Raw genomic sequence first — 26,837 nt, forward strand, 5'->3', positions numbered from 1 at the left:
GAGATCGAGACCATCCTGGCCAACATGGTGAAACCCTGTCTCTACTAAAATACAAAAAATTTAGCCAGGCATGGTGGCACGTGCTTGTAATCCCAGCTACTTGGGATGCTGAGGCAGGGACATCGCTTGAACCCAGGCGGCAGAGGTTGCAGTGAGCCGGAATTGTGCCACTGCACTATAGCCTGGCAATACAGCAAGACTCCATAATTTGTTTAACTTCTTCTCCTGATGGACAATTAGCTACTTTCAGGTTTTTTTTCTTTTTGCTCTTATAAGAATGTTTTAATAGTAACCAACCCAAATGTCCATCGATGATAGACTGGACAGGGAAAATGTGGCACATATACACCATGGAATACTATGTAGCCATCAAAAATGATGAGTTTGTGTCCTTTGTAGGGACATGGATGAACCTGGAAACCATCATTCTTACCAAACTGACACAAGAACAGTAAATCAAACACCACATGTTCTCACTCATAGGCGGGTGTTGAACAATGAGAACACACGGACACAGGGAGGGGAGCATCACACACTGGGGTCGGTAGGGGGGAAATAGGGGAGGGACAGCAGGGGATGGGGAGTTGGGGAGAGATAGCATGGTGAGAAATGCCAGATACAGGTGAAGGGGAGGAAAGCAGCAAATCACGCTGCCATGTGTGTACCTATGCAACAATCTTGCATGTTCTTCACATGTATCCCAAAACCTAAAATGCAATAAAAATAAATAAATAAATAAGAACAACGCTTTAATTAACACATTGATAAACAATTTTACTAATATATCCGGAGGGTACATTTCTAACAATAGATTTCTGTGTCAGAGAATGTGCATTGAAAAAAGATTTAAAGATTGTACATGAATTGCACTTCACAAAAGTATGTGCTGATTTCCTCCATCCTTAATGGAATTCATATCAGCTTTGGGCACTATCAAATGTTAATAAAACAATAAGGTAACAATTCTGCTTTATTTTATTTTAATTTGCATTTCTTTGTATTATAGATGAGACTGAAAATCTTACCTTATACTTACTAGCCATTGTATTTCACTTTGTTTTTTTATCAGATCCTCTGCCCATTATCCATTTTCTGGTTTCTGTGCCTTTTCCTCATTGACTTAAAAAAGCAAGCAAACAATAAAACATTGCATTACTATTATCACATCTACTTTTAAAAATGATTTTTCAGGAATTTTATCTATTAAAGAAATCTGTCCTGTCTCAGAAATGTGTTATAAATATTTTTCCATCTATTGACTATCTTATGATCTTATTATATATTTTTTGTACAGAAATTCTAAATGTTGATGTACTTAACATTTAGAATTTAGTCATCTTCAGATTTGTAATTTCTGTGCTTTCTGCCTTAAGTTAAAAGGTATTTTCATACTCCAAGACTATACATTTATCAATGCTTTCTCACACTATTTTAATGGATTAATCATTTATCTTTAAATCTGTGACTCATCTGAAATGTGTTTTGGTTTGCCAGTTTCCCAACACATTTATTGAATTATCTGTCTATTATTACTGGTTTGAAATGACATTTGTCATATTTTATCCCACATATGTTTCAGTGTTTCATTGACCTGTCCATCTATCTCTTTTTATCTTATCTAGTTGCATTGGCTAGTCTTTTCCTACTAGAGGATAAAGCGTGAGGGAGCAGGGATCTTGCATGTCTTGTTTGTACAAAGGCCTTCCTTCCTTACCATGTCAATAGGTTCTTGGAAACTGCAACCATAAGTGAAGAGAGGTATACAAAAAACATTTTCTTCTCACCAAAATTATAATGAAGTGCCTTTAAATAGAACCGTTTTATTAGAGAACCTGCTGTACCTCATTTGGCTTACAGTCACAGTTTCTAAGAACCTACCAATGATATTAAATAAAGAATAACCATAGTTATATGCATAGCACTTAAAACAGTGCCTGGCACATAGCGGTCTTCAAAAACCTCTGTCGCTCAGGCTGGAATGCAGTGGCAGAATTACGGCTCACTGCAGTCTCAACCCCTGGGGCTCAAGTGATCCTCCCACCTCAGCCTCCTGGGTAGCTGTGACTAAAGGCATGCATCACCGCGGCCAACTAATTTTAAAAACTATTTGTAGACACAGGATTTCTCCATGTTACCCGGGATGGTCTCAAACTCCTAGCTCAAGCATTCCCCTGCGTGAGCCTCCCAAGTGCTGGGAGGTGTGAGCCACTATCCCTGGTTCCACACTGATTTAATTTTAATTCTCTATGTAAATGGGCTCAGTGCACACATTTGTAGTCTTATCAGGGCTTCCTTTGCTAAGGTAGATTTTATTAAGAAGAGCTTATGGACTTCACAAGATTCAGTTTTTTTTCTTATTAAATGAATTAACTAACAGTTACATAATGCTTTCTATATGCCAGGTCCTAAGTGCTTTATAAATATTAAGTAATTTAATAATAAAAGCTATAGTTTTTAAATGTTTGCAAATAATTCAGTTGGCATCAAATAAGTGTGCCCTCTTGGCTTAGTTTAGAATTTTTACATGAACCCCCATCTTACCTACCCACCTCCATCCCAAATAACTTGAAGATGTTGCTGTATTACCACTGGTGGTGGATGTTATTGTAGATAAGTCTATGGCCAGCCTGACTTTTAACTTTATACTCAATTTTCTTTTTCTACTTGTATTCCTAAGAAAATTATCTCGATCTTTGAAGTGGCAATTTTTGTAAGATATATATCTCTGTTTGTTGTCATGTATTCATTTGTTCTGGAACACATTATATAATGCAGTCAATAAATTGGCTAATTCAAACAGCTTTTTTTCAAGTCATTTCCTTATATTACATATTCTAATCTCTCTTCCATTTGTTAGGATTTATAATGAAGATACTTCACATCTTCACTGGATTGGCCCCATACCCTCCAAGGGCACATTTCTTCCCACTGGAGACAGACGTTCACTCACAATCTCTAATCTCTGTTAGAGAAGTAGAATAGAGGTGAGGGGTGCATTGGGAGGTGGCGGGAAAACATCAGAGCCTCTAGGGTCTCCAACTCTGCCTGTCTCTTTTTAAAGATGTTCATTTGAGTAGTGGGCCCTTTCTTTAGTTAAGACCTAGTGGTTATTTTTTCTCTCTTTTTAAAATATTTTTATTTTAAAAACTTTATTATTATGTTTTACTCTGCCATTTTGCTTCAGACTATGCCTATCTGCTATTTATGTATTGTGCAGTATCCCATATGCTAGAGCTACTTTGATTTAAAAGCAGAGGTCACCATGTGAGAATAGCCTTATAATCCCACAATGTTCACTGGCAATAAGTGACTTCCGTAAGGCCACTAGATGATTATAATGGAGGTGGGACTGCTCATGTGTGGCAGCTAGAGGAATTATGTGATGAATTGTTAAGAATAGCTGAAGGTGATTACAGCATACATGATAACCAAGTTTATTGAGCACCTAGACTGTGCCAATTACTCTGAGCAAAAATGAACTCATTCGGTCCTCTTCACAATACTGTAAAGTACACACGTTTTTTTTACTCCCATTTTATAGAGGAAAAACAAAAGACACAGAGTGGTTACAGAATTTATCCAAAGCCATCCAGCTCCAAGGAGAAGAAATGGTATTCACATTTTGGTGGGCCAATCCCAGAAGTGGTGGTCTGAACTCTTTTCTTATGCTGTCTAAGCTTGAGTCCAAGTTACATCAAGCTTTCTTTACTGCACATGTAGACTTTAAAATGTTTGATTTCCCTAGGAAGGCCAAAAAAGCTTTCTAATTAAGTTAACTCTGTCAACTCCATTTGTCATTCAGATAGTCCATGTAGGATATTCCTGATGACTGGGTTTATTCAAGTTCTTGCTAAACTAATTGAGCGATTTGATTTCATGTTGACCTATCCTTAATTAATAAAAATAATATCAGTGCTAGCCCCTTTAACATTTTTGTCTGCACATTTAGAGGTTGTGGCAGAGAATGTTACTGTGAACTCTTGTGTTCCAACAGCCATCTTTTGTCTGCTTCTGCACTGGTGGGAGAGGAAAGGACAAACTTGCAGCCAGTCATGTAATTAGAATTAGCCTTGGCTATAAAGACGCAACAGACCAACCAGCCTGATCACTCCAATATTTGTTTGTCTGCACGTGGGATTCGTGTCTTAGATCATGACACAGAAGGAAACCTTCTTTTGAAAATTTTCTCTATACCAATCAAATTGCTCCCTTGGGACACATCATAAAGAAATGTCATGGAGGACATTAATAGTGGCGTTCACTAGAGCTATTTTTTACACAGCCACGTTCATCACAAACTCGAATTTTAATGAAAAACAGAATTTTGGTGAGTTGAGCTTTTTTCCTGTTATTTTTCAGCTCAAATTTTTTGATAGTCACTGGACCCATAAATTGAACTTATATTCAAAAGAATTGAGCTAAATTAGTTCAGTTTACAGTTACATTAAAATAGAAAAACTACATTTTTCTCTGAGAATAACACACACACACTCTCTCTCTCCCCCCAACATCACCTTACTAAAATATTTTTTTTCTTTTTCTCTCTGCTGAGTATTACTCAAAAGTACCTTAAGGTTTAATATTCAAACTTGGCAGTTGTAAAATCCTCCCAGGGGAGGAAATTCAGGAGAATTTAGAGAAAATTGGCTTAGCAATGTGTTTTGAATATAGGCAACAGAACATTTTCTGTTTGGGTACAACTACATCAATGAAACTTGAGTCCGTGGAAGTCTTGTCCGATGCCATTTAGAAGGTTGTCAGAGTTTAGGGAGGCGTTAGAAGAATACCAGTTGGAACAGAGAACTGCCTAAAGGAAAGACTCTATTTCCTTCCATTTCCTGCTGTAGATAAATGAGGACCAAATATAGGAAACCATAAGGTCATTTCAGCAAATAAAAACCAACACACCATTCTGGGTATCGTATATTGTGGATATTGCTTCTGGTATTTTGCCCAGTGTGATGGATTCAAGCATGGCTGCAAATTCTTTGACGCTTTGACACTCTTCCCACACTCCTAGTTTTGAGTGGGCTCGTCAATGCTTTGACCAAGAGATTACAGTGAAAATTACACTAGGTGACTTCTGAGGCCAAATCATGCAAGACCAGGCAGCTTCCACCTTGTTTGCTGGAATGCTCACTAGTAGAGCTGTGAGTGATCCTGCAATAGGTCTGATTAACCTGAGACTGTCATACTGAAGAGAACAGCATAGCTTACTGATTAAGAACACAGACTCTAGAACCAGACCACCTGGGTTCAAATCCTGGCTCTACCAACAGTTAACTTTATAACTGCAGGACTGTTACTTAATGTCTCTGTACTCCAGTTTCCTCATTTGTAAAATGAGGAGACATAATAGACCAGTGCATATGACCTGTCCTCATGTCTGTACCGTCCATAGCTTGAAAAAGTAAAATGTGATAATATTCATTAAGTCCTTAGAATAATACAGGCAAATAATAGACACTATGGCAGTATCAATTCAATAAAACATGCATGTTATTTTAGATTTGCCTTGCAGGTTTAGAAGCAGATTGCACTCAATATGTTTTAGAATCAAGTCATTCTGCATTTTGGATTGCAGAGAACAGATCCTCATGGCAGCAAGTAAAAAGGTTGCTAAAACTGTGACGGACTTCAGCAATTCTGACTAAAGAAACTTCTAGGGTCTAAAAAGCAGGATGCTTCTAAAATACTTCTTTTGCTTGCACTGCTCCTACTACATTCTGGGCTGATGTTTGCTGTGTTTATATCATTGAACCAGGCATTTTCCTACTCATACCCTAGTATTGGGTAAGATATTTGAACTTATAAAATTTACATGTCTAAAATAGTTACCAACATGTACTCCCCCACCTTCTAGCTTGCCTCACCCTCTGAGGGATTAGGTTATAAAAATGAATGAAATCATCATTCCTCTTTAGTGGACAATCCCAAGGCTAAAATAAAAAATGGAAGGAGGTGGACAGCAAAGAACATTGAAGGAAAAAATGAAGATATATGGATACAGAGAGACCTAACTAGATATCTCACAGGACAAATTATCGGCAAACACATCACAGCCTGATTGTGATTTTCCTTCATTCATCTTAAATCAGAATAATAAAAATGGAGCTCAAATTCACTAGTCAAAGTACACTGAAGAGATAGGTCAATTATCTAGGGCAAATGTACAAATATACTTGTCTTCTGAGACATCAATGTACTAGTCATCTGCCAGTTTGTAATAATTCCCATGTCCTGCTCTGGAAACTGCATTTCTCGGGCTGCTTTTCTCCCTAAGTTTCTGGCAGATTTAGGCAAAGAGAGGCTCTGTTGGAAGACTGGAGGGTGGGAGATGGAAGAAGCCAGGGTAATCTTTCCCCTCTGTCTGTGCTTCAGATTACAACCCTGGCAATGGTTGTCTCCTGTATGATTTAAACTTCCACTGGGAGGCCTCACCAACCCCGTAGCTTCCAAATTCTGGCCCTGGTAACAGCATTTCCTCCTGCTAAGGTGGTAGCTGCTTCTTGCAGTTATTAACATGTGGGTTCCCTCATCATCCCCTCTATGGCTTCCTTCCTCCTCCTCATTTCTGTCAAGTCTTTCTATTAAATTCCTTCTGTTTAATACACCTAGAGTAATTTTAGTTTTCCTGACTATACCTTAGCTACGCCATAAGCAGTTCTTTATTATTTATGATCTAAAATACAAGGGAGTAAGTAGTGTTGTTTCATTGACCTGACAGTTTATAAACAAAACAGTTGCTTATATTGAAGATGTTAAAATACTCATATGAATTATGATTTTCTTATTACATAACTGGGCCATGGTTGTGATAGACTTAGGGGTAATTCCAGCAATTACTTCTGTGTATAGGGTAATTCCATTTAGTGGGCATTGGTGTTGAGTTGCTCAAGAGAGTGAATTACCTCTCAGATGCAATCAAATCCTCTTACAGTCACCTTCCTATGGGCCCCTCACTGTGCATTCTCTGCTTTTGTCATTTCAATTGTGTAATCTGTCAAACTTATGCATGTCAGACCGTGCATAAAAATTCATCACCCAATAGAAAAAGCTACTCTCACTACCATGATTTAACAGATAATTAATCTTTACGCTGATGATTCTTTTCCTCAAGTAACATTTTTATTGACCCTCAGGACTAACAAGATCTGGTAGCAATCGTTCCTCATAAACCATTTTATTTGCTTGCATGTCATCAATGTGAGTGCCTGGAGACAGAATTGAGTGCCTGACTCCATTAGGAAGTGCCGTCCTGAGGGATCTGAACCTCAGCAGAGAAGCTGGGATCCGCAGTCAGAGCTGACTGTTTGCACGGAGGCTTTATTGCAGCTTAGCACGTATGAAAAGGTTTTCTGTACTCCCTTGCTGGATGAAGCAGATTGCATCACCAGGAATTCCTGTCCTCTAACACATAGTGACCAACACGCCTTAATAAGCATTTGCTTTTTTATTTTCGGGTCAATAATGTCATACTTTCTGTCCATTATGAAATCAGTTTTTTAAAATACCTTTTTTAGGCTAGAAGAAAAGACATAAAATAATAATTCCAGTGCTCTGACTCTGGTATGTCCTGTCTGTGCACAAGCACTCAGTCAGCTTCACTTAGTGCACACGGTGGGGCAACGTTCATTCTTAAATAAGACTGCGTTTCCAAGGCACAGCACCTGGCAAGAGGGGTTGTTGTCAGAGGAAGGAACTTGTATATCCTTCCATGAGGTAGATGCTCTTGGAGGGGGTGGGAAATTGGCTCCCTCCAAGGTCAAGGCCAGCATCCTCTTAGCAAAGTAGAGTTCAGGGGCCAAGGGTTCAAAGCTAATGCATTTTGGTTGGAAACAGTGACACAAGGAGCTTAGGGACGCAGATGTAAACAGGATGAAGACCATCTCGGAAAGCCAGAAGATCTTCATCCAGCCAGCAGGCCACGTCAGAATCATGGCAACCTCAGTCAAACAGTGCAGAGGCAACGAAAGAGGAAGTAGACAATGGAGATGAGGTCACAAGCTAAAGGCTGGCTGCGCTAGAGGGAGCTAACCTCGGGATTGCCTCTGGAAGAGTTCCTCCGTCCCTTGCTCTGGGTCTAATTTCAGAATTGTCTTGGTTCCTTAAGGTATTCAGATACCACAACACTGTGTAGTATCCCTTTTAGGAGCAGGAGCCACTAGGTCTGCTCTGAAATGCCTTAAAATACTGAAGGACATCATCTGGCACAGTGGTTCTCAACATCCACTACAGTCCTGTACCTAATGCCACTGGTACTGCTCTGTGGCCTGTTAGGAACTGGGCCACACAGCGGAAGGTGAACTGTGGGCAAGCGAGCATCACCCCTGAGCTCCACATCTGCGATGGTATTAGATTCCAATAGGAGCGAGAACGCTATCTGAACTGCGTATGCAAGGGGTCTAGGCTGCATGCTTCTCATGAGCATCTAATGCCTGCTGATCCGAGGTGGAACAGCTCCATCTCAAAACCATCCCCCTGCCCCAAGTCCATAGGGAAATTGTCTTCCATGAAACTGGTCCCTGGTGCCAAAAAAGACTGGGAACCGCTGTTCTGGCATACTTAATGATCTATGCTGATCCCTTGTTTGAGAAGCTTTATCCACACAATGATAAATAATCATTTAGATGGGTTTTCTCACCCAGCCAACACTAGGAATTGCACAACCCTAAGATTTCCCTAGTGTTTAGTGGACATGATGCTGTTCTCAATGGGATCAAGGTGAGTGCTTACAAATCCACAGTCGACTTCATACAGCCAGCAAAGAGGCACCTGGGTATGCACATAGATCTCAGGAGCCAGAGGTTTCACATGGCCAAATGACTTTGAATGACTTTGAATCAAGGTTAAATTAGAACTTAGTGAAACAGGAATGTCATTATGGAAATATTTTCAAGCTCTAATAGCATAATACCCAAGCAGGAAGCTAAGTTGTCTAAATACAGACTGGACTTCAAGGAAAGACAGCTTTAGGTAACCAGGGTGTGTGCGTGTGAGTGTGTGTGTGTGTGTGTGTGTGTTTGTGTGTGTGTGTGTAAGAGTGTCTGTGCATTGGGAAGAGGTGACTCTGAGGAGTAGGGAAGAAGGTGATCAGGACCCAGGACTGGCCTGAAAGCAGTTGAATACTTTCCTGGTGACTTCTAGAACATTCCACAACTTCTGTATTTTTGTTACTGTAGAAGGAAATTAATCAGAGCAAACATTCCCTCTCCTTACTCCATGTCGGACTGCTCAGGCGCCTTGCATTTGGGTCTCACTGAGTTCAGCAGCTCCTAACTGGTGGCCAGTCAGTGATACCTAGCTTTAATATGTATCAGATTTGGTCTAAAAAGTGCCTTTTAACTTTTACAAAATTGTTGCAAAAATCTAAAATTTGGAAATTTTTCTATAAAAACCTAATATTCCTGCTTTATTTTTTTTTAAAGAGAGAGAAGATTTGACAACACCAGCCAGGCCTTCCTTCCCACGTAGCATCAGTGTGCTGAACCGAAGCAGAGGGGCGTCCCTCTAGATGGGACACATGCTCCCCAGTTTTTCATACCCCAAAATACTGGCCTCTGTTGCCATTTGTCATCACACCCACAATATTTTTTCTCTTAATATAGAATAAAATAACAGTAAAATATGTCTTGCACCAACATGTCTATCAAATGTAAGAAACAAATACAGGCCTAGAGCATCTGTGTACTAAAGTATGTTTTCTTATACCTGTTTTACTTAACTCATGTACATTACCTGAGTTAGACTTATTTAGAATAGAAAAGTGAATGAAAATGGGTTGGACAGAAATCAATCTGTGGTATAAACCTGAGCATTTGTGGGGGATGTCATTACCTCTGTCCTTGTTCTGTAGACAGCTATGTCAATATGGACATCAAAAATGTAGACGTTTGACTGGCTCAAGAATCCATCTGCTCAGGTCATTGGGATTTATTTGACTCTTTCATTATTGTAAGAAATGATCCCTGGAAATAGCTTTCAAAGGCTAAATGACACCACCTTTATTAACCATGTGAATGACAGAGAACTTTGCATAAACACTGAGTTATGAAAAGAGTCAATGACCTCTTAGAATCTGGCAGGTTTAGACAGACACAGGTGAGTGGTAAAGCAGTTCCTGTCAGTCAAGACTTCTGAACAAACAGGGGCATGTGTGTCGCAGTAAAATGAGATTTTTAAAGTGGCTCTCCCTGAGCTATAAAATGCCTCTTAAAAAAACAAACAAACAAACAAAAAACAGATGAAAACATCGTATGAGAAATTCTGAAGTCTTTAATACATTTCAGGTCCTGTCGATTTTTAAAAAAATAGACTTCTGAGGTAGTTTAAAAGGGAGGGGAATGCTATTAGAATCAAACAGTTAAAGACCCTTAAAATATAAAACGCACACATGAATGGACAATCGCAATAACATTTACCAAGAGGCATGGTTTCAAAGAGAAAGGAAATGAAATGAAGGCAAGTACTGGATAAGGCTGATGAATGGAACAATATGAATCAAGTTGGTAACACAGGACCTTTCTTCCTGGGATATGGGCGATTCTCAAAGTGCAGGATAATGGGCACCCTGCAAACCCCAGGCCTAGATTTTAAAAAATGCATTATAGAAAATCTAAAGCATAATTAATCTCAAGGACCAAAACCATTTCCTGGAATTTAAATTCCAGTTAAATTTTTGCACGGTTTCTTAGTCTAGATCTTCTACAAGAAAAAGATGCCAAAAGTGGATTCAGTGGATTGAATGAAAGATTGAAAATTCAAATGTTGCTTGTTCTTCATTCACACCTCCTTTGCCCCAGTCTGCTCTCTTTGCACTATCCTGCTTTGTGTCTCATGAGGTGATATCTATGGATGGACCCATGCTATCCAGGACCCTGTGGTCTCTGGCTTCTGGCTGCTGGAGGTACTGCCAAGAGATTGGAGGGCAGTTAGAAAGAAATAGAGAGGTGACAGCATGGCTCCCCCTCTTCTCTTCCTGCTAAGTCTCATGTGTGACAGTCGTTATGATCCTATCTATGCTCCAGCTCCCATGGGGCTGTCACTCATGGCATTGTTGCTCCTTTTTTTGTGTGTGCCTTTAGACCTTGAGGCGGTTACAATTTCTTGCTGTTGGTAGATCCTGAGTGTCTCAACATACCTTACTAGTTTCTTTAACTATTCAACTGTTTTCACTCTTCTGTACATGGTCTGGGCATTAACCTCTCTTTAACCAAGTCCCATGTGTTACAACTCCCTTGTAATTAAGTCTCTGCTCCTGCCAAGACCCTGACAGGTACAATCCATTTGCTGGAAGTCCTGGCTAACTCTAAGTGTTCAGTGATATGATCAATAGCAATAATCATTTTAATAATAAAGTTAATTGAGAGCTTTCTGTAGATTAGACAGTGTATTTTATGTCCACTGTCTCATTTAAGGTTCACATCCACCTCAGCGGTAAGATATTGTTATTATCATCTCTATTTTCCATATATGGAAATTAAAATTTAGAGAGATTAAATTGTTTGTTCACGGTTTGGCAGCAACTAAGAGACCAACCTGAAACTCAAACTTGGGTTTTCCTGAAGTTATCATAGAAGGACAGAGTGGGCAAAGAGCTGTTCTGAAATTTCTGAGAGGCTGCTGTGGAAGAAGATTTGGACTTCTACAGAAGGCCAAAGGGCAGAATCACTTCCAAAGGGTGGAAGCAATGGTGTGCTGATAAATGTTTAACAAGTGGTTCTCAGTGTAGCAGAGTGGGTGATACTTGTGGAGGGAGTAGCCCTAATCTGTACCTTTTGATAATTCCTGCGATGTAAACATACCCATCATAGCCAATTTCAAGCCACCAAATTGGTATTACTAAGTGTGGAGGTGGGAAGAGCTGTGCACAATCAGCTTGAGAGTTGGTAAGAGTAGGTAAGAATCTGCTCCAAAAAAAAGTGAATTTTGACTAAGAGGAAAAACCATGCAAAATGACTCTCAGTTACCCTGTGGAGGAATGAGTTAATCATCACTGTAGGTAAGCAGAAGTTTGATGAGCTGTCATGGACCTCAGAGAGGGAATTCCTGTGCTTGATAGGACCTGAGACCATTTAGGTAATATCTGACTCCAATACCGAATAATTCGTGTTGAGGTTACATGAATTCTAGGTGGAAGGGAAGAGTAGAAATGTTGGATGGATTCTAGGTGGGAGAGAAGAGAAGAAAAGCAAGAGACCTAGTCAAACCCAAGAATCGAATTCTAACTTCACAGAGCTGTGTGACCTTGAATAATATATGAAATCTCTTTGAGCCTTTTTCTAGTTTTTTAAAAATGAAGATAATAACACTTACTTCTCTTAGTACAAAATTAAATGACAGAGTCTTGGAAAAGTTATCAGATGCATTTACCATGTCTCTCACTCTAACATTTCCATTCACTTCTCTTCTACTAGGGCAAAGAACAAGAATCTATATGAAAATCACTTTATTAAAAAATATGCTTAGAGAACTAATATCCGAGATTTCTATTTCATGGTTTTTGACCTGTGGCATATACACATCGATCTGTATTATAGTGTGGTTCCATTGAAATTGGCTATAAATTAAAAGGAAAGAGAAAGGGAAATCTACCAAAATCTTGGTCACTAAATCTAACTAAAGGCCATGAAACCATTTTGAGATATCAGAAAGTCCAGCCAGCTGGACTGTGTTTTGTAACCCTGCCTGTAGTGTAGCACTATCAGAGGAAACAAACTAATGACCTGCCAAATTGGTTTTGGATACACCAACCCACACTGGCACAGCACAGCAATGCCTAAAAACAAGAAAAATAGAGGCCACCCTTCCAAGCCTTAAGTCATTTTAAGGGGCAAAGTCAGTATGTGACTCCAGAGCTTGCCTGCGCATTGAAAAAGGCAGCCAACATCCTCCAGCGAAGAGCAGGAAATTTCTTATGCAACTCCTTGCCCTCATTTACTTCTCCAAGAACCCTTCTAAAAGCAGAGATGGCTGAATCTTCATCTTGTACTTAAGAGCAGAGAAGAATGCTACTTCCATGAGCCGCACTTAAGGTATCTCCTTCTTGTCATGGTGGGCCAAGCAGATAGAAAGATGGAAATAATATAAAAGTTGTTAACTAGCTTTGCCTCAAAGAAAGTTTTGCCATTAAAGGCCCTAATTAGACTTCAGAAGTTATATTCTCCTTAATTTTATTTCAAAAAACATTTTTTTGAAAAAGTTATTAAATTTGTTTCAAAAGTCACCACCTCATTCAGCATACTGCTTGATTTCAGAGAGGTTGACAAGGAAGAATTGTTCATTGCCAAACCAAACTAAAGAGCTACAAAGTATTTTGAGTTTTATCCTCTTATAAACCTGAGAGGCTGAGACCACTGCGAAGAAGAAGGGCATATAGAAAGAAACTTTTGCAGCACCTACAACGTGCCAGACACTTTGCTGTTATCTTGTCGAATCCTCTTTACAACTTTTTCTTTCTGTATATGTAGAAATTGAAGCTCAGAACCGGAAAGTAACTTCTTAAGATCAGAAAGAACCAAACTAGTAAGTATGAAATTCAAGCCCAGCTCTAACTATAAGAACTGTACCTTTTTTTTTTTTTAAACCACATTACTTGACTTCCCACACTACTTAACTTCTTAAGTGGTTTTGATCAATATCAGGCATCTAGATACCGGGCATCCGAATGATTGAGTGAAAAGGACAAAGTCCAGTCCAATAGAGGCATAGCCTACGCCCATCTGAATTTAGCCCAGTGGCTTTATGTATGTGCACAGTGCCTGCAGAGCTGGACTCTGCAGAGCCAAGGAACCCTGTCTCCATTTGGGAAAACAGAACAACATGGGGAAAATGCTTAGCACATGACACGACACAGCAGCTAATTGAATGTAAGTGGACTGGCTCCATGTCTAAGCTCGACAAGAGCTCAACAAAAGGAAAAGTCCACATAGGTAGGTGGAGGAGGTGTTATGAGAATCTCAGTAATGATAGAGCCTTTGTAAAGAAAAAAAAAAATGATGGTCAGGTTGGCTTCTGTTAGGTCAGGGGATGACTGGAAATTAACTAAAGCAGAGAAATGAAAACTATTGTGTGAGGTATACAAAGTGACACTACAATGCAATTATCACCACATGTCCTCCAGAAGAGGGAAAATAAACACTGAAAATACAAAGCACTGGCAAGGATGTGGAGCAACTGGAACTCTCAGACGCTGATTGCAGGAGTGTAAATCGGTTATGGCCACTTTGGAAAACTATTTGGCAGTTTTTACGAAAATAATTCACATGCATACCATATATCCAGCAACGTCTTTCCTACAATGAAGGACAGCAAAGATGCGTACATGTGTTCACCAAAATATATGTACCAGAATGCTCGTAACAGTACTATTCATAGTAGACCAACTGGAAGTTGCCCTAATGCTCACCGACAGCAGAATGGATGTACAATTTTTGGCGTACAATGGAATATTCATAGCAAAGAGAATGAACAGCCTATAAGTACACACAAAAACGATGACTCTCTCAAACATTGAGTGAAAGAAGTCAGACACAAAAGTGTATATGCTATGATTCTACTTCTATAGCCCAAACCAGATTAAAAGAGATGATATATTTAAAAACACATTAATTTATATTAGGGGGTAGTATAGTGATTACCCTTAGGGGTGATGACTATAAATGGGCATGAGAGGGGTTTCTAGGGATGCAATTGATGTTCCCTGTGCTTGTTACACAGGGGTATTCAATTTCTGACAATTCACCAAGTTGTTCACTTATGATAAGTGTGCAGTTATCCATTGGTAGATGATATGTACATGAAGGTTTAAAACTTTAAGATATACGTAGATGGCAATCCAGGCAAGAATGGATGTCTCTCCAATCTCATCAATGTCTAGTGCTCTTGTTAAATGGAAAGGGGGGCTGGGCTTGCAGAAAGATTTCTCTATCTTTCCAATTCTCCCAACTCTAATGATGTTCATGGTGGGTTACTAAAAATGTATCAGTGCCTCCAGATAAGACAGTATAAGCATGCACAGAAGTGAAAAAGCCATTTTCTCCTCTGTTCCTCCTGTCTTCTTCCTCCCACACCTCCAGCCCCCAATCAACCTCCTGCTAAGTATTAGTTAACCTTCTAAATCAATACATCTTGATCTTAAACCTCATAGGAAAGAATATTTACTTTTGTATCTGGGTTCAAAGTACAGACTACAGTAGTTGGCTCTTAGGTTTATGTTATTGGTTTAATTTTCTTGCTCAAAATGAGATGATGGATACGTTAAGATTGAGAAGTTTAAAAAAAAACATGATTGATGAACTGGCTTATGTGACTAACGTTCCTTTAGCAACAAAAATATTTGGTACCTTCCCTTAATTATTGAAATCAAGCAATGTGCCTGGATCTAAATGATACAAAATGGTTTGAATTAGAGTCAAATAATTGCCATCCTGAGAGAACATAAACTTTTTCAAAGGGAGTGTTGAATGGGGATAAAATATAACTAATAAACTCTGAAGCAAAGCTCACATCTAAGACTTAAGCTTCAAAGCTCTTAAAAATGAGACTTTTTTTTTTCCTTAAGAGAGAGACTGAGATGCATGCAGAAGGAGGAGTGGTTTTCCCAAGCTGATTTTTCTTACGGGGTGACCAAGCCTGGGTCGGAATGTTACCATGTGATCAGCCCAGACTGTGGCAGCAACACAGTCTCAGCACAGAAGTTAGGACTTTCTGCAGCATCATTAAAATAATTGGGAGAGAAAAAAAATGTTAAGCTCCACAAGCTTGAATCACAAGCCTCTTGGAAAGGTTAATAAGCTTTCTGCACTGCACTCTCCTCCCCTCTCTTCAATGCCCTGCCACCCCCACCCTTCCCACTTAGAATGACAGACTGGTTATCAGTCGGGAAAAGATTCAGAATAAAGCCTTTGTTTCCAACAGCTGAACAGGCCCCCATTCCACCACTGTTGTCGGGAGGTTCTTGTTTATGATGATGACCATAGAGTTCTAAAAGGGAGCTCTGCTTTGATTCCCACGGCTGAGAGCAACTAAGCTAGCAGACTCTTGGGGTCCAAAGGGAAGTCGGTCCTGCAGTATAAAGGTGTGTCTGTCAGGAGAAAGGGGAGGCACTAGGCAAGTGGGTGGTGGCAACACACAGGCTGAGGTTGGACTCTGTTAATGAGAGGCAAGCAGCTTAGATCCAGGCAAGGAAAGACAGAACCGTCTTTAACCAGAGAAGCAGAAACAGTTGTAGCACAGCTCACAGAGAAAGTGTTGGAGCATGGAGCAAATTCAACTGCCTGGGTAGCGTGCCAGCTGGAGGAAGGCAGCAATTGGATAACTGGATTTGTGTCAGGAAAATGAGAGAGAGTAGAAGGGAGTGAGAGAGACAGACGGAGGGAGAGAAAGAGAGATTGAGCAGAGGATTGAGCTTTCTTCTTCCTCCCTCCTATTTGGCCTTGGAATACCCTGCAGACAAAGATGGACTTCATTTAGCAGAGTCCTCTGGCCCAGGCTTCCATCACCTGCCAAAGCCCTGAGCTTGAAACTAGGTTCAAAGTATGGTTATTAATGAGAGAACAGCTCCCTGCTCCTCCTCCTCATCAGTGAGCTTAAGTAAGTATAGCTGGTGCCAGTGCTGGCCACAAATGGAGGCCAAGAGAGAAATCAGCCTTCCCTAGAGAGTCAACGGCTTTTAAAATTTTGTTAAAACTTGTTGAGTTGGGTGAGCAGAGCTTCTAATGGAAAGAGAGCAGCTTGGACCTTAAGACAGATATTTCAGAAACCATATCCAGGGGAACAACTGATTTACAAAGGAAATCCTCACATCCTTGTGTTAAGTGAAAGCTCTTCCTGATGAGTGACAGTGGAAATGTGGACAACTGTGTGAATTTAGAGCTCATCCCTCACAAAGGCCATACTCCTTGGCAGTTACAGCTGACTTCCTATTGAATCCAGCCTTCTCTGAGTGTGACATCAGGGAGGCCCTCCAAGTGGGCCATGTTCAGACCTTTGAGCTCAAGTCTTTGCTCTGCTGATTAGCCTTTTATATTTTGCTTCATTCAACACCCCAATCCCAATGACTACTCTGCCATCAGCTGCTTCTAGGAGCAATGGCTCTGTTCCAACCCTGTGAAATAGACAGTCTTTATTGACCGATTTTTTTTTTAAAGTATTGAGTTTAAATGTTGGTATCTCATTCACAGGAAGTCTTCCATGTGATTAGTTACCCAGCCTCTTTCCCTACTGTAGCTCTGTCCTCTTCTAGGGTCTTAGAGTTCTCACCATTTAAGTACTGACTGGGAAAGTAGAGAGTAGAAAAGGCATCACCTTCTTGACTCCTTTGTTTGGAAGTGGTACACACCATCTCTGCTTATATTTTACTGGGGAACCTTAGTCACGCAACCCCACCTAGATTCAAGAGGGTCTGGGAAATGTAGGAAAGGTCACCCCAGCCCAATAGCAGCTTTTCTCTAAAAGCCTAAGTCTTTGGTAGACAACGAGCCATGTCTGCCAAGGAAATCTTATTATGTATGACTCCCCTTCTACCCTCACCACCACAGCTGATTGAACCTGGAGTATGCACACGCCTTGGTCACAGACTGGCCAATGGCATCCTGTTGCAAAATTATATGCCCCAACTGGCACAACGTTAGCTGGGTTTATTAGATAACATCTTTAAGGAACTCGAAATGTCCAAGTGGAGAAACATACAAGCCAAGTAACTGATTCTCATTCTTGGAAGAGGACAGGGATAGATATCCACAGTCTTGCTGATGAATGCTTTTCCAGTTCTAGTATTTGCAAACCCTGCCTGTTGTTGAAGCCACATGGTCAGAAAGGAATGATGCCAATATTCAAACTCAGATTACCCTGGCTCCAAAGCCTGATTTTTAATACTAACTACCATTATCATCATTATCTACCTCATGATACCACTTCCCTATTCAATGTTTTAAATAGAACCTCTTAATATTTTTGGTAAGTTGGTTCATTTTCTCAAGTCCTTGGCACTTCCTATTTTCACAAAAGGTGTGACCCTTGTGCTATGTAACTTTGCAGTTCATTTTTCTAGACGCAGACTCAATTTTTCCATCCATTGATGGTGGGGTTGGCCATGTGACTCACTTTAATTAGTGAAATGTGGGTAGAAATGACTGTGAGAGAGTTCCCAGAAAAGGCTGTTTCGCTCACCTCTTCTACTCTTGTGATTACCATATGAAGAGTATAACACAGGTAGCAACAGCCTCATCATTTTGAGCCCCAAAATGTGATCATGGAACAGATTTGAGCCCAACCTAAAGCCTAGAGCCAAGCCTAGTCATCTCCTCATCTGAAGCAGAATAGTCCCAGCTTCCCTGCAGAAGCATGAGTGAGAAACATAAAGGCTTATTGTTGTAAGCCCCTAAGATTTGGGATGATTTGTTATGCAGCTTCATTATGGCAAGGGCTGATTAACACAATGCTGTAAAGAAAGTGTTTTTCTCATTGGCACAATTATATACATCTGTACTTTTTGAGAACCTACTATAAACATGTATATATGTCATATTATTTTTGACCCTATGTAAACAAATAATCCCTGCTTTAGCTACACCCTCTGTGACTAGAATTGAGGTTCTTACACACACAGACACACACACGTGCACATACAGAAAGTTACTATTTAACACTAGAAAGTGTACATTCATTTTCTTTATAGATTAGCAACCAAATTTATTGGAGTTTAAGTAAAGGAAATATTTCAGACTTGTCCAAGGATGTTTCATATAGATGATGCATTTATGAGATTTTATGTAATAAGAGAGGGGATACCATTTCTTTTTTGACTCACTAACTAGACTTGGTTTTTCAGTCCTGGCTCAGGCCAAAAATCTCTTTCTTCTATTTTCCACCTGTTTTCTAGGTAAACAGGAAAAGCAAATCAATAATTACAAATAATGACAACATCATTTCTTCATTTAAATCCCTCTCTTTCTTCTAGCATCAGTCCCACACTTTTGTCTAGGCGGCACAAGAAACATGATGCCAGAAAGATGCAGAAGGCAGCAGGGGGTGGATAGCATGTTGAATGTGTATACATGAAAGGGATTTTCAATTCCCGCTGCAAATTTTAAGTGTGTTTTTTATTGCTTACACCTTAAACCAGGGGCAACCTCCAAGTCATTTACTTATGTGTCAGGATAAAAATATGATTACATAGATGAGGAATCATTGGGTTAAGAGTACTATGAGTTGTGTTTTGATCCAGCTACGTACTCAAAAGGAAATGCTCAAATCTCTATTCAGTTTGGTCAGTTCCTACACAACTTCTTTGACATATCAGTTGTTTGAATGAACATTTTGCCAAGACCAGAAATAAAATATATATAATGTCTGTGTTGACACCCTACTCAATACGTGTCCCCACCCACTATGGCAGACATTACTAATCAACTCTGCTATGGCAGACATTACTAATCAACTCCTGGCCCTTTTTCCTGTTAAGCCTGGAAGGGGCCTCAGGTTCCGTCTTAGAACAACATTGCCAGCAGTCACTGCTAATTGATGGAGTTAGCACCTGAGATGAAATCTAGTTACCTTTCTTGTCTTAGATATTTTGTGCATTTCTGATATCATCCTCTATTCGATGCATTTCTACCTTCTGTCAATTTTCAGTTTGTAAAACCACTTCTAAAATAAAAATCAATGCAATCTTCCACATTCTCTAGTGGAAGCCTGCCTTCCCCTCCTACACTCCATCTCTATTCCTTTCCACTCAGTGTGGAAGCTGCTTTCCTCTTCTGGATTCCGTCTTTCTGGATTCTCTCCCTCAGCGTGAGAGTTAGCTGTTTCTCTCTCCTCCTCCTGTTTCTCTGTCTCTAAATAAATCACTTTCTACAAACAAACAAAAAATCAATGCAGTCATAAAATGACAATACTCATAAATTACAGTATTCTGAACACATATTATTTTTCTGCCCCAAGACTGTCTACAAACAGCAATCAGTACAATAAACAAAGGTTAAGGGAGAACCAAGGTATTTGGTAAAGAAAACAAAACAAAAAAATGAATAGGATGCAAATCTCCTTAGTCTGTCAGCAAATTTCTGTAAGAAACAGGTATGTTAAGGAGTGCAGCCTCACAGGAAGCCGTGGAAAGGCCTTCACGGTGGCAGAAATGATCTCCCTGATTTATTACACATTGGGAGAACCTGATCCAAAAACAAATGGCTGCTTTTTGGGCAGAAAAGCAAATTTTGTGTTGTAACTGTGTGAAATTATTCATAGTAGACACAGTATACTTTCAGACAAACGGGAAAATGTGTTAAGGAGAAAAGACAAATTAGCATAAGTGACTCACCGGTGTTTTCAGGGTGAGTGAAACACACAAATCTGAATCGATCAGTTCTGAGCTCCCTCTGCTTTCCGTTCCCTTTCCCCGCTGCCAGGCACCCCCTCCAATGTTCCCTTTTCTCCTGTTCTGAATGCATCAGTGTCCCGGAAATTCTGGCAGCCCTCCTAGGCCAGCTGTTGCCTCTGACCTGGACATTCCCAGCTTTCTACAAGGTCATGGGACATGTTGTATTCTGGGATTCCTCTAATGGAAGATGGGAAGGGCTTGAGACTATGTGTCCCCACTGTCCCCATGACCCTGACTGGTGGGTCCAGTTTACAAACACAGGCTTGAGTGTCAGCCTTGTGGGCGAGGATTTGACTTGAATGTGATCTCTAACTATAAATTCAGTACTTTAGTTAGCTCCATAACCAACAGTATAGCTCGTGGAATAAATGCTAGTGTTCCCATTCTCTAGAGGAGGAAATATAGATGGGAGTCATCAATTGGAGTGTTTGAGTTTCAAAATAATGAGTTCAGTGCCTTATTCTAATATTCCAGAAACAGCAATTGTCACCACAAATGAAGAATCTACACATTTGTTTTACAACATCTTAATGCACTGTATTCACCCTTCCTGTACCCTTGACTGCTTAGTCCTTAAAATACATTGGTGGAGCAATATCTGCATGCCTTTGTCAATACATCTGTTGGCCTGTTTGTCCCAGCATCCCAGTTGGAATGGGAACCCTAAGAAAAGCCCTTATCCGTTATTCACCTACAAACTCACTGGGCACTCCCAGAATTGTGGTCACGGGGGTACAGCAGGTGTCTAGTCACCCTTTTCTGGTTGTGCCAATAATTGGGGCCTGATTACAATTCTGTCTCATCCAGGGCACCTCAAGAGAGAGAAACCAGCAAGGAACTCATGCTTCCTGCCTGATCTCCTTCCTTTCTTCTGTGATATAAAGTGGAGAACAGGCTAGAGAGTGTGCTCAGCTAGATAGAAGAAACTGAGCAAAGCACACAAAAACAACTGAATGAATAAAAATGGAAAAAAAAATAGGGAAGATTTTGAGTTGTCAAGAAAGGAGGAACTCTGAACTTCTGGCACAGACTCAAACCTGGAAACCCAGTGAGGTGTGCCCATCACTAATGATCACATAATAATATGTTCCCAGGGGAGGGGCCGAAAAAGGCTATTAAAATACCACAGCTCTGGTGCTCTATGGGAGACAAGCTCTGAAACGTGGTCCCCGTCAGATTTCCCTTGAGAGTCAAAGGAAAAAATGACTGCAGTTTGGCTTCTAAAAGGTAAAATGTTGGGAAAACTCACTGGGGAGGTTTCTTTCCCCAGCCCAGGGTTTGGAAATGCCTGCGTTTGCGCTGTATATTTTAAATGTGGTGATGGGCCAGCTTGTTAAGTGTGCTGGCTTGCTCACTGGGTGACTGGCAGGCAGCCGTAAGTGAGTGGAAACAAAACCATTTGTGGGGTGTGAGGTGGCCAAGGTAGCTAGAACCAGCCTTTTGTGATGTCTTCAATCGAAACAGTTATTTCAAAAGGTGTTGCCAACTTGGCCTTTCCTTCTAGAAAGATAGGATTCTTGGGTAGAGTACACATGGGTCTATGGGCATCTTGACTTATCACTGTGGCCCATGAAAAGCCCTAATTTCACCGTATCCTATGGCTTACAAATGGTAGGGCTCAGTAAGAGGGTTTCTTTTTTTTTCTTTTTTTTTTTTTTTAATAAACTTTCCTGGGGTATAATTTAATACAATTAAATTATCCATTTTAAATATATAGTTCAGAGTTATGATAAATGTAAAGACCCATGTAACCACTATTGAAATCAAGACAGGACATTTCCACCACATTAAAATGTTCCCTTGTGCCTCTTTGCAATCAACTCTGCCTCCTGATTCCCAGAAACCACTGATCTGTTTTGTCACTCTACGCTGGTTTTGCCTGTTTTAGAATGTCATACAAGTAGAATATTACATGTATTCTTTTGTGTTTGGCTTGTCATGAGGGTTTTGAGTTTTATGTATGCTGTGGGTATCCAGAGAGTATTTATTTTTTATTGTTGCATAGTGTGCTGGTGTATGAATGTGCCACAGTGTAATTGTCTCCATGCTGTTGGATGTTTGGCGTTTTTAACGGAAAGGAGTGAAGAGAGTAGAGAAGATATAAGGAGATTTTAAGTTAAGAAAGATATGGAAATATGGGCAAAAGGCTTACACTGGCACTTCTACAAAGACAATATCCAAATATCTAACATCTTTGAATTAAAACTAAAACAGTTACCAAATACCCTCACCAGAATGGCTGAAATAAAAACCTCTGGCAATACCTACTGTTGGCAAGGATGTAGGGCAAACAAAATTCTCATGTTCTGTGTAGGGTAATGTAAATTGAGCCCAGTATTTTTCAAAACTGGCACTTTGCACTAAACATAACATATGCAAACTTGTGACCTGGTAATTTCACTCCCAGGTTTATATGCAATAGGAACACATACATATGAATATCAACAAACATGTACTAGGATATTTATAACAGTGCTATTTATATCTCCAAAATGAAAATTACTTGAGTACTCATTGATAGTAGAATGAATCAATAAATTGTGGTAAACATATAGATTACTAAACAGCAATGAGAGTCGACAGTATATAAATACACATAACACTATGGATATTTCCTTTTCTTTGTTTTTGTTTTTGAGATGGAGTCTTGGTCTGCCACCCAAGCTGGAGTGCAGCGGTGGGACCTTGGCACACTGCACCCTCAGCACACTGCAACCTCCACTTCCCAGGTTCAAGTGATTCTCCTGCCTCAGCCTCCTGAATAACTGGGACTACAGGCACCTGCCACCACACCTGGATAATTTTTTGTATTTTTAGTAGAGATGGGGTTTCACCCTGTGACCAGGTTGGTCTCAAACTCCTGACCTCAAGTGATCTGCCTGCCTCAGCCTCCCAGAGTGCTGGGATTACAGGTGTGAGCCACTGTGCCCGGCCTTACTATGGATATTTCTTATGTTGAGCAAAAGAAGCCAGACACGAAAGAGTATACTGTATGATACATTTATATATGTGTCTAAAATTCATATATAGTGTTAGAAGTCAGAAATAGGGGTTATCCTTGGTTGGGGTAGTGACAAGAAAGGAATACAATAGGAACTTGTAATTTTTGTTTATTGATCTAGTTACTCAGGTGTGTTCAGCTTGTGAAAATTCATCTACATCTGCACTTAATTTGTGCACTTTTTATAAGCATGTTATTATTCAGGGAAGAGTATCAATTTTTTTTTTTTAAATCTTTGGTATTTTCAATCCTCTACTTTCATTTACACACACACACACACACACACACAAATACACACACATCACAAAAACTGAGAAGTAACCTTGGTTCACAAAGTGGGGTCATGAGGCAGGAGCAGGTGCCTCACAGTCCAGGTTGTCAAGAAGCCACAAAGAGTTGTGACAATAGATTTAGTTGTGCTAGGTAAGGCATCAAGATATACTTGTAAATATAAATACCTGTGATAAATACATATGGATGTATCATAAAATTGGTGTAAATCTTTGGAAATGTCCACAAGAGTTCTGGTCCTCACTTTGGCAACATGAAAAACGAGGCGCAGCAAATTGCCCTCATCAGTTCATGACCTCCATGAATCCTTTTCACTGGTTGGTCTTTGGTCCTGGTTTTTCAAACAGTTAATTAAGGAATCAGGAGAACTAATGGAGAGTTTGGCATCACAGCTGCAGGCCAAATGAGGCAATAGAAAGGGTAATATAAAGCTCTCATAATCCTCAAAATAGCTTCCCTAATACTGATTGAAATAGTGCAGTTGCAGATGAACTTGTTTTGATTAAAGCTTTTCGATGAATGATTTTTTTAAAAAAAGAATTATCAGTGATAGCCAGCAACTGCCTTGTCTAATGACACCAGGTTTTGCCTGGTCTCTAGGCAACAGCGTGGCTGCTAGTACAACCATGGTTGTTCCTAAAGGGCCCTCAACCCTTCCTACCTTTGCTACTCCAAGTTGACATAAAACAAACAAGCAAGATTTTCTTGTTCTTTGTTCCTCAACAATTACAAGAAATTTTGGAATTTTTCAAAAGGAATTGCAAAATTAACAATAATCCAATTTTTGAAATGATAAGCATACAAAATATCCATCTCTGTTTCGTAAATGCCTATAAGATGCTTGGTTTTCTCTCTGTGTTTTGTGCTTACTCCAGGAAACAGCTAGATTTCAGGGAATAGAATCTTCACATTGCCATCATAAGACAGATTTGAAGCCTAGGTCTTTCGCGTAGTGTTGTATGAGCTTAGATAAGACCCTCAGTCCTCATCAGCCACAGTTCCCTCATTTGTCAATGACGAATGATGTGAGAATTAAACAAGATAAGCTGTGCATAGGTGTCTTCTGAATTATAAAATGTACAATGGCCTCTGGACCAGCACCAGTGTCATTATCACCTAGGATTTGTTAGAAATGCAATGTTTCAACCAGGCCCAGTGCCTCACGCCTGTAATCCCAGCACTTTGGGAGGCCAACAGGGGAGGATCATTTGAGACTAGAGTTTGAGACTAGTGCAGGCAACATGGTGAGACCCCATTCTTTACGAACAAAAAAAAAAAAAAACAAAAAAAACAAAATTAGCTGTGCATAGTAGTGCATGCTTGTATTCCCAGCTACTGGGAATACAGTGGGGAGGCTGAAGTGGGAGGATCGCTTGCTCTCAGGAGTCTGAGGCTGCAGTGAGCTATGATTACACCACTGCACTCCAGCCTGGGTGACACAGCGAGACCCAGACTCTTAAAAACAAATAATAAAACATTTTCTCAGGTTTAAAACCAGACCTATTGAATTGGAAACTGAGGTGCGGTCCAGCAATATATTTTAGCAAGCCTAAGTGATTCTGATGCTCACTTAACTTTGAAAGCCACTGTGCTACATAGACACATGCCTGCACTTAATTAAAAACTGCTCTTGTCACCCAAAGTCTTGGCTCAGACTCTACCTAGCACATTTTGCCCTCTCAGAAGGTATGGGGGGGGGGGGGAAGCTTCTTCTTACTCTCTTGTAAAGAATGATCTATTAATAGTTAATGGTGAGATGGGGCAGAGTCAGTTCTCCATGTGGACTGGGCTCTTTATTTTTGGCCCTGTCTCTGGCAGGTCTCTGCTCGCAGCTGTCGATTCTATCTGTTTCCCTGTAGGAAGCACTCCTGATGCAGGTCAGGTGGGGCTGGCCTCTTAGAGATAGGCCTAAAAATGGGAGAGCTCATCTCTGGGGTGTGAGCCAGGGAGTGATCTCCATGATCTACCCAGTGTCTGCTCCACAAACCCAGGTCTTCTGCAGGCAAGTTCTAGACGAGGATGTGAAGGAGTAGGCAGCCCTCCTTTGCCCTTAAACTCAAGCCCTGTCTTTCCCAAACACAAAATACAGGAAATCATTCATCTGAAAGTCAAAACACTGATACTGGACTTGAATTCTTATTGCTTCTGTTCTCAATTGATTTAAACCAAGAAGGAAAAAGTAGCATGATCAATTGGCACCTCAAACCCCAATGTTCATCTACTACAGTAGGCCAGCCCTGGGGACAAACTTTGATATTGACTCTGGACACCATTTTTTCTGAGAAATTACACCAGGGCCCTGCCCTACTTTATTGGCCCCATCTTAGATATTCTCACTTTGTTCTCATTTCTAGTCTGCTGGGCAAAAGTACTTTTTAGTTCTCTTGCACTGTAGAAAGGATGAACAAACTTCAAGTTCACCAAATATTCCTCAAGTCTACCCAAGCCCATTCCTAGCTCCCATTCTCAAATCAGTTCACATTTTTTAAAATCCCATTTCTATTCCTGGTCCCTTCTCTACGAGAATTTTCTGTCATCATATGTTATAAAGATGTGTCTAGTGAACCACCCGAAAGCTGAATGGGTAAAAATAACAATAATATATTTTGCTTATAAATTTGCAAGTGGAGGAGGGAGTGATGGGGCTGGCCATCTCTTCTCCGTGAGGTGTGGGCTAAATGGCTTGACTGGGAGCTGGACTGTGTGCTGTCAAGACAGTTAATTCACATGGATGGCCAGTGGGTGCTGACTGTCATCTGGGAGCTCAGCTAGGGATATGGTCAGAGGCCACATGGACCTCTCCATAAACTGCTGCAATGCAGTGGCATGATCGGTTCTCACTGTAGCCTCAAACTCCTGAATTCAAGTGATCTTCCTGTTTCAGCCTCCCAAGTAGCTGAATTAGAGGTGCATGACACCATGCCCATCTATTTATTTTTATTAAAGAGCTGCTTGGATTTTATTACAGCATGGTGGCTGTGTTCCAAGAATGAGCAACCCAAGAGAACAGGCTAGAGACCTATCCTTGGAAATCACATGCCACCGCTTCTACCGCACGCTATCGGCCAAGGCATTTACAAAATCTTACATACACAAAAGAAGGGCACATAGATTCCACCCTCGGTGGAGGAATGAAAAGATTCTAGAAAAGACTGTAGGATGGCA

At 40.3% G+C, this 26,837-nt stretch overlaps 1 long non-coding RNA gene across 3 annotated transcripts in view; it reads right to left on the reverse strand.

Moving 5' to 3' along the window:
• Positions 1-512: 512 nt before the first annotated feature.
• The window catches only part of LOC141585684 (uncharacterized), a 563,256-nt gene continuing 536,931 nt past the window's right edge, over positions 513-26,837 (reverse strand). For 2 of the 3 annotated variants that reach the window (XR_012519316.1, XR_012519314.1), the window contains one exon: positions 513-1,119. This is a non-coding gene — a long non-coding RNA (uncharacterized LOC141585684). The remainder of the gene's footprint in view (positions 1,120-26,837) is intronic. The other variant, XR_012519315.1, reaches the window with a different exon arrangement.

The sequence above is a fragment of the Saimiri boliviensis genome, chromosome 9, assembly GCF_048565385.1.
Source record: "Saimiri boliviensis isolate mSaiBol1 chromosome 9, mSaiBol1.pri, whole genome shotgun sequence".
Taxonomy (NCBI): domain Eukaryota; kingdom Metazoa; phylum Chordata; class Mammalia; order Primates; family Cebidae; genus Saimiri; species Saimiri boliviensis.